The sequence below is a fragment of the Arachis duranensis genome, chromosome 4, assembly GCF_000817695.3.
Source record: "Arachis duranensis cultivar V14167 chromosome 4, aradu.V14167.gnm2.J7QH, whole genome shotgun sequence".
Classification (NCBI taxonomy): domain Eukaryota; kingdom Viridiplantae; phylum Streptophyta; class Magnoliopsida; order Fabales; family Fabaceae; genus Arachis; species Arachis duranensis.
The window spans coordinates 121,910,654-121,920,293 of record NC_029775.3 but is presented as its reverse complement, the minus strand read 5'-3'; the positions used below and the strand labels follow the sequence as shown (position 1 = coordinate 121,920,293).

Sequence of the window (9,640 nt, the reverse complement as noted above, 5' to 3'; positions counted from 1 at the left end):
GAAAGAGTGGATAAAGGTGAAAAATTCTTCAGATATAAGGCCATGTGGAAGACACACAGTGATTTTACAAGAGCTGTAAAGGAGTTGTGGAATAAGGAGATTGATGTTCCCAGAGCACTAAGAATCATGACAGAGGGTTTGAGAAAGTGGAATATGGAAGTTTTTGGCCATGTTTTTAAGAAGAAAAGAAGGCTCTTAAATAGGTTGAATGGTATTCAGAAGTCACCTACTTATGGAAGGAACCATATTTAGTGGAACTTGAAAAGAATCTACAGGAGGAGCTTAATGTGATTCTTGAGCAAGGGGATGTTTTTTGGCTTCAAAAGTCACGACAACAATGGATTGTAGAAGGTGATAGGAATACGAAGTACTATCACACCAAAACAATCATTAGAAGAAGACGGAACCGCATCTTAAAATTAAAAAAGGAGGATCGTTCATGGTGCAAGAATGTTGAAGAGTTAAATTTCATAGCACTCAATTTTTTCAAAAAGCTTTATCAAGATGAGATGATACAAAGACGAATCCTTGTTATTGAAAATACCCTCCCAAAATTAAAAGAGGAACAATATGAAGACTTGTTTTGGCTACCTTCCCCCAGAGGATGTTAAAAATGTCATGTTCAATATAGGATCTTTAAAAGCTCGTGAAAAGGACGGGTACCCAGCCCTTGTTTTCAAAGATAATTGGAAGACTTTGGGTGAATCGGTTACAAAATATGTAGCAGATATTTGGAGAAACCCAAGAGAGATCGAGCACATCAACAATACCCTTTTGGCTCTGATCCCTAAGGTAAACCAGCCGGAGTTCATCACACAATTCAGACCAATCTCATTATGTAATGTTATATACAAATGCATCACAAAAATTCTGGTTGAGAAGTTAAAGCAAACTCTTCAAGATCGTATATTTCCCTGCCAATCAAGCTTCGTACCGGGTAGAAATATACATGATAATATTATCATAGCCCAAGAGATGACCCATGATATGAAGAGGATGAAAGGGAAGAAGAAATTCATGACTCTCAAGATAAATTTTGAGAAGACGTATGACAGACTAAATTGGAACTTCTTGGAATCCACTTTGAGGAAGTTTGGCATAAAAAAGCAGGAGCTGGAGATTGTTATGATCTGTGTAAAGTCGGTGAAATAGAAGGTACTCTGGAATGGGTGTAAAACGGAGACTTTCCAACCAAATCGGGGACTTAGACAGGGAGTTCCCATAGCTCCATACTTGTTTGTCATAGCCATGGAGAAATTATCTCATGCCATAAAGGATGATATTGGGAAGAGATTATGGAAGCCGATGAGGGTAGGAAGAGATGGACCTCCAATTCCACATCTATAATTTGCAGATGATCTCTTACTTTTTGAAGAGGCATCCTATCCCAAATAAAGCAAATCAAGAGAACTCTCAAAGGATTTGAAGAGGTATCAGGAATGAAAATAAATGCGGCAAAGTCATCTATTCTTTTTTCAAAAAATGTGGAACATAATATCAGAAAAAGTATAAAGGGAGCAAGCAATTTTCAAGAAGTATCTTGTTTGGGGAGATATTTATGAGCCTTGTTAACTAATGGTCAAAAAAGTAAAGAAAAATACAAAAATATCCTGGACAGAGTTAAAGGAAAATTCAAAAGTTGAAAAGTCAATTGTCTATCAATGGCGGGACGCATCACTTTGGCTAAATCAGTCGTGAGTCCGTGTTTAAATTTTGACATGCCTTTTTCCCTCATACCAAAAGGGATAGGAGCTGAAGTTGAGAAGCTTCAACGAAAATTCATCTAGGGAGAAGATCAGAATAACAAGAAAATTCATGTAGTCAGCTGGGGACAAATTTGCAAGCCAAAGGAGCTGGGAGGTTTAGGATTTCGAAGGATTCATGTGATGAATCAAGCATTTCTAATGAAGACACTATGGAGATTGTTCACAGAAAAGGAGGCGCTTTAGGTCAGAGTGATGTATAGCAAGTATAGGAAGGGAAGAAACCTTCTACAAGGTATGAAGACCTATAAAACTGATTCCCTTTTGTGGAAAAATCTGGCTGCTCAATATAGTAAACTGATAAAATATATAGATTTCACGGTGGGTGACGGAAAGACTATAAACTTTTGGACTGACCCCTAGGTTAGAAATGAAGGGCAACTTTGTTTGAAAGTGACAAAACTTCTAGAAGAAGAGCTTCTCAGTCTCAAGGTGAGAGACTTTAGACTGAAAACTGGAGAGTAGAACCTACATTTTCTTGCTCGCTATCTCCCACACGAAGCTATCCAAAAGATAAGAGCAACTTCTCCTCCAATTGATGAAGGAGGTGAGGACAGAATCCTTTGGAATCTTTCGAAGGATGGGGAGTTTACTATAGCAAGCGCTTACAAGTGCTTAAGTAATAATAATAATGAAGTTGAAGATAGAATTTGGAAAATCCTGTGGAGCTGGAAAGAACCACAAAGGATAAAATATTTCGAATGGCTGATGATTCACAAAAGACTCTTAACAGCAGAGAGAAGAGCAAGGTTGTTCAGTAGTAATCCGGGCCAAGGCCAGCAAGAAACAATTCTACATGTACTAAGGGACTGTCCCCCAGCTGCTAAGGTTTGGCATCAATTAATTCATCCGCAGCACTTTAACATGTTCTTTAGAGCTCCCTTTAATCTCTGGGTGATGTGGAACTTGATAACAAAAATTGGTAGAATTAATCAGAAAAAATGGAAGACATACTTCCTGGTAACTTGTTGGTGGTTGTGGCATTGGCGTAATAAAAAAATATTTACCCAATCTACAACAAGACCAGCGGAAGCTAAAACCTCCATCATGGCTTACGTCCAAAACATAAAAGAAGCTTTTAAAAATGAGCCTCTTATCAATTATCCCGAGCGAAAAAAAGATATACAAGTCTCGTGGAAGCCGCCCCCTGTTGGATGGATTAAAATTAACTCAGATGGAACCTCCTTGGGCAACCCTGGAAAAGCGGAATGCGGTGGCATAATTATGAATGAACACGGTAAATGGTTGGCTAGATATATAGGAAATTGTACAGCTTTTCAGGCAGAATTATAGGGACTGCTACATGGATTGAGAACATCTTGAAAGCTTGGACTAAGAAGAATTGTGTTTGAAATTGATGCTAGAGTGGTGTACAACCTGATGATCAAACCCAAACGATGCATGAATCATCATGAGCCACTGGTTAGACAAATTCACCAAATGATGATAAGGGAATGGAAAATTGAATTCAGACATACATACAGAGAAGGAAACAGAAGAGCGGACTTCTTATCCCGTAAAAGCTTGATGGCAGCACTGGGATTTCATTTTGTTGATTTACCATCTACAAAGCTTAGGAACATTGTCTTAGATGATGCGAAAGGGGCTGTACTATCCCAAACTATTTCTATAGTGTAATTTTGGGCTTCCAGCCCTGTTAGTTATACCAAAAAAGTGTAATATAAATGAGTAAGTATCAATGAGATGTGTTTCCCACAAGCAAAATATTGTGAGCGAGCCCCCTCGCATTTGATTTTAACTTCTCAGTAGAAAATAGGGTTTCATGATCCCAAAAAAAAGGTAGGAAAAATGGTTGGCAAAAAACATTCTACCTACAAAAATTATTCATGACGGAAGAACTAATAAAAAATTAAAGATTACAGAATTTTTACAGGACAACCAATTGTCCTTGCGAATAAATAAGGATAAAAATAGAAATTGAGATACCTATTTTATGAAAATCTATAAATTTTTTGCAAAAGAAATTTAATTAAATGTCTTTATATATAGATCTATAAAAGTTATGTAATCCTAATTTATTTTTATATTTTATTTTATTTTATATGTTAAAAAAATTAAGTATATGTTAATGATATTGAATTTATATTTAAATTATATTTTAATTTAATATGTTTAAAAATTTTATTATAATTATGTTAATTTTTTTAAAAAAAATTATAAAATTTAATATTCATAGATACCTCATACATGGATATCTACCTCTTTTACTACAGGAAAAATAAATAGAAACTAGTGAAAAAAATAAGACCAAAAAAAAAAAATTACTTTACTAGATGAAATCTGGGAGTGGAGGAGGAGTCCCCATCTCATAAACACCTATTACCATCTCAATTCGTATGCCACATTGCAGCTATGATTTACTTATTTTATTTTATTTTGACATTTCTAGTTCCCTTACTCTCCCTTTTGCTAGATCAGAGGTCAAAGGTGTTTGCGTGCAGGCATTGTCAGGCCTTTATAAAAGAGTACAATAGAATTGAATCAACTGATATATAGAAACGTCAAAGGCTGCAATTATTGTGTTTTGAGTAAAAGAAATGTTCAGTGGAAATTGTTTACATCAGAAGGCCTTTGGGGTTTAGCCCTTTGGGAATTGGTGGAGCCGCAGTATCCTTTTATTTTATTCGTCATTAGTTTTTTTTAGAATAATTCACCTAAATAAAATAAATAAATTAAATATTTATTTAAATACAACAATTAAAAATTAATTACTTATTTATTCTATTTTTATTTTATGTAAATCGTAAAAAATTTTCTATTTATTATTAAAAATATATAAATCATAGTACTTCTTTTATAATTTATGAATAATGTAAATAACACATAAATTATAGTATTTTTTTACGGTTTATGAATAGTAAATATGTATGAATATAGATATTAAAAGCATCTCCAATGGTGAACAAATGAAGGACTCATTTACTATTTATCTTGACAAAAAAATGAAAATCAATTGAACTATTAAAGCAATATAAACATGAGTCCCAGCATATTTTTTAAAGCAAGCAAGGTATTCTAACATGTGGCATTTAAATTAAAAAAAATAAATAATATGATATTAATATAATAAGTAACGTTGCATAATATGCTATCAATAAACGGTTAGTCTTCATCTTATTATATACCAACTTATTTAGTTTTACGTATATAATTAAATATTATAATTATTTATATAAGCCGTTGCAAAATTAGCCGTTGAAAATTAATTGTTACTATGTTATTGTTATCATTAACAAATTAATATTTTGTTACTCTATATATACCACTTAGATACACTTCTATTCTCACACTTTTTACTACTCTTCTTCATCTTCTTCCAAGTTTACAAAATCAAAGTTCTGCTAATATTATTTTTTGTTCGAAAGAATGGATCCAAACCAACTCAACTTTTTCTTCAATTACTTACAAAACTTTTCTCAAATTCCAAATACCCAACAATCTCAAACCGCAAACTCTCAAGTTCCAAATCAAAACTTCACACTACCAAATATGTTTCAAAATCCAAATCCACAATATCTTCCTAATTTCAATTTTCAAGCTCCTTACAATAATCAATTTCCTATATTCCAACCACAAAATCAAAATTCACAAACACCACATTTTCTATTTTCATCCATATTTAATCCCTTTATCAGAAATATTACTCCAACTTTTTTGTCGTTTTCAACTCAATTCAGTGCATTCAGACATAACTCATTTGTTGTTGGTGGCTCTTATAACCCATCCTCTTAGACTCCTATACAATCGCCAAGTGGTTTATTTAATGGTTTCCTGTATTCGTAGAGTTATGTAATATGTTCTTATTTTTATTGCGTATTACTGGTATGTGATGTAGTTCGTTTTATTTATTTTCGATGTAATTTTTTAAATTAGTCAATATTATTGTGTCGTTATTGTTCATGAAAGTGATCGTTGCAAAACTAGCCGTTAAGTAGCCGTTGCAAAACTAGTCGTTAAGTAGCCGTTGCAAAATTAGCCGTTAAGTAGCCGTTGTAAACCTAGCCGTTGAGGAGTAGATACTTATTGCAGACACACTTATAAATATCAACTATCAAGGACTCTGCAACTCCACTTCAACTCTTCTTTCTCACCTCGAAAGAGAACTAAAAATTACATTTTTATATATGGCTAGAAATTTTGATGATATGTTTAATGAGGCTTTGTATGGCAAAAGAATACGGCAAGATAACACACACACTCATAGATAATTGAATCGATGAGTGTTTACTTGAAGATTCAGAAGAAGAAGATATCGATAGAAGCTCTATCCCAACTCCTCGTAGATGGATCAACAGAGATCGAGAAGCAGAACATGATCGCCTTTTCCAAGATTACTTCGCAGATGAACCGGTGTATAATGATGACATTTTTTGACGGAGATTTCGAATGAGAAGACATGTGTTCCTTCGGATAGTAAACGCTCTCTCAAACGTCTATCCGTATTTCCAACAGAGAGTTGATGCAACTGGAAGAAGAGGCTTGTCACCACTCCAAAAATGTACCGCTGCGATACGGATGTTAGCATATGGTGTAGCAACTGATGTTGTTGATGATTATGTGCGCATAGGCGAGAGCACTACAATTGAATGCTTGGAAAAATTTGTTGAAGGTGTCATTTCGGTGTTCGAGGATGAATACTTGCGAAAACCAAATCCAAATGACGTTCGACGCCTTCTACAAATGACGGAGGGCCGTGACTTTCCTGGCATGTTGGGTAGCATTGAATGCATACATTGGCAATGGAAAACTTGTCCAAAGACGTGAAAAGGTATGTACATGAGTGGTTATCGTGGGGTTGCAACCATAGTACTTGAGGTTGTAGTATCTTCAGACCTTTGGATATGGCATGCATTCTTTGGAGTTTCTGGTTCAAATTACGATATCAACGTGTTAGATCGTTCTCCAGTGTTCAATGATATTCTAAATGACCGTGCTCCGGAGGTAAATTATACTATTAATGGTAACAATTATACTATGGGATACTATTTAGCAGACGGTATTTATCCTGAATGGGCCATATTTGTCAAATCAATTTCAAAGTCACAAGGGGAGAAACACAAGTTATTTGCACAATACCAAGAAGGGCAAAGAAACGATATGGAACGAGCATTCGGAGTATTGCAAGCACGCTTTGTAATTATACGTGGTCCAACTTGTTTTTTGGGAAAAGAAGAAACTTGCCAACATAATGAGAGTTTGTATTATATTGCATAATATGATTGTTGAGGATAAAAGAGACACTTATGCAGGAAATTTTGCTCAAGACTTAGAGTATGATGATGTCAAAAATGGCTTATCACAACCTCAGTTGGGAGAAGAAGATTTTGCACCATACCATCAATTTCTCCAAAAAAATGTCCAACTTTGAAATAGGCAGCAACATAGACAATTGAAAGAGGACTTGATTGAACACATATGGCAATTTCACAATGCTTGTTGTCAACTATAGAGGTTAATTATGTTTTTCTTTGTATTAAGTAATTTTACAAATTATAGTGTAATCTCGAATTATATAGTGTGTATTATTGTTATATATGAATTTATTTAATATTAATATCTTTTAATAATAAATTATTTTTAAATTTATAAATTTAAATTATATTATTGAAAACAATTAATTACATTTATTTTAAGTATTTTAATTAATTAATTAAGTGGAACCACAACAGGGACTAAAGTTAGTTCCTCCTAATGGAGAAGAGAGAGATGCTTTGAGTTCTTATTTACTATTTATAACGTAAAAGTTGATGTGGAATTACTTTTTATAATAGGTGGACCATAAACAAAAATTAGGACAATTCACCTAAATAAAATAAATAGACCAAATATTTACCCAAATACAACAATTGAAAACTGATGTTGCCCTATTTTTATTTTATATAAACTGTAGAACTCCTTTCATTTTTTACAAAAACATATAAACCATGGTACTCTTTTCACAGTTTATGAAGAAAAAATATGTACACAAACCATAGTACCCCTTCCACGGTTCACAAAGAATAAAATGTGAGCACAAACCATAGTACCCTTTCCACGATTTATGAAGAGCTATATATATACATAATTCGCAAGACTGAATGACGGATTATATTGTTGGGTGTTAGAGTTGTTGGAAGTGAGAGCATTTGGGATAAATCCATGGGCATTGGAGACTCTGGCGTAGTGGGGTCATGAAAAACCAAGATCGCATGCACTGATTGAACAGCGTTACTCATGTGGCTGGAAACATCAACCAAGATGTTAGTTTTTAATATGTTAAAATTTTATTAGTAAAGAGTTAATTTTTTTCGTTAATTTATGTGTTAGAATGTTATGTGTGCTTTGTGTAATTCGTAACCGCAGCATCCGCTCAAACCAACAGATAGATCCTCGCATAGATAACATGGTAATCAAGCTGCCGGTGGTCGCTCGAAATCGAGGTAGCCAAGTAAGTGCGTGGACCGTTATACTTTCTGACCTCCCAGGTGCTCTTTCGTGCACGAAGCGAGATACGAATCAACCAAGTGCATCCTTTGCCGAACTTCTTGCATTTCCATGATACTTCAAATGATCTGACTCTAAGACCATGTACTCAACACCTCGACGGATGGTATAATTCTTCACACTCAAAACAACTTTCTCTTAATTCTGGAATGATTTCCCAATCTAAAATTCTGTAGAGGAATCCCCAAGGACATCTTCATTCGGCTGTTATCCTATAGCCTCCAAGTTTAGAGTTGAAAAGTGCGGAGGGTAGTGCTATGTGCCTGAACTTGATGGGTCATGCTGTGTACGTGGATTGACACCTGTATCATCCCAATTATATCAACAGGCTCCTGGTCTAAATCATCTTTTCGCATTGCATTCTCAAGTCAATCAGGTTCTCCTAACCCTACAACATCAAGAATAATGCCAGGACCACTAGTCACCTCAACTATCTGCTGCCGGACCGAATAGTTCTCGAATGGTACAGACCCAACTGCATCCGTACAGCCTAAATCATTCGCAAAGGAAGGAGATGCAATGGACGGATGAGCTGGTGCAACCGCAGCCATCGAACTAGAAGCATCGCCCATGGCAGTCGACTGAGGATTCAGACCTGATGTCCAAGAACTGTCGACACCAACCTCCAACTTCGCATACAGGTCGTGTATTCTGACCTCTGAAAAATTCCTATGACAATGAAACAGAACCTGAAGATCTTCATCGAATGCTATCACAAACGCATCATACTTCACACCGGTTGGCACAACTGCGATAGGAATCTTATAAAATAACTTCTTCACCCACTTATTTTTAAATACCCCAAGCTTTTGCAATCTACTGTTCTTTTGATTTGACAACGTATGTGATGAACTAATAATACACTCAAGGGTTCTCTGTTAGTAAACTTCACATCGTATTTCTTGCTTTTATGAATTTTTCCAGAGCAATGCACTAACACTAGGAAACTCTCTTCCTCACTTGCCATTGTAAAAGTGATACTCTTCTATACAACTGATTTCACCGAATATCTATAGAGTTTTTACTCCTTTTAAATCATGGAAGGGATAGTACGGATTATGTATGCATGCTTACTATTCATAAATCATGGAAGAGTACCATGGTTTATATGTTTTTTACAATGTTCATAAACCGTGAAAGGGGTATCACAGTTTATAGGTTTTTGTAAAAAGTGGAATGAATTCCACGATTTACATAGAATAAAAATAAGACAAGTAAGTAATTAGTTTTCAATTGTTGCATTTAGGTAAATATTTGGTCTATTTATTTTATTTAGATGAATTGTCCTATGTGTTGCATTTATATATTTAAAAAATAGTTAATATTATAATAAATTTTATCTTATCTTCTATCTCTTAAAAGATAAATTACTC

The 9,640-nt window shown here is 34.6% G+C and overlaps 1 pseudogene; it reads left to right on the top strand.

Moving 5' to 3' along the window:
- The first annotated feature begins 42 nt into the window (after positions 1-42).
- On the top strand, positions 43-8,322 carry LOC107486773 (uncharacterized; annotated as a pseudogene).
- Positions 8,323-9,640: the final 1,318 nt, after the last annotated feature.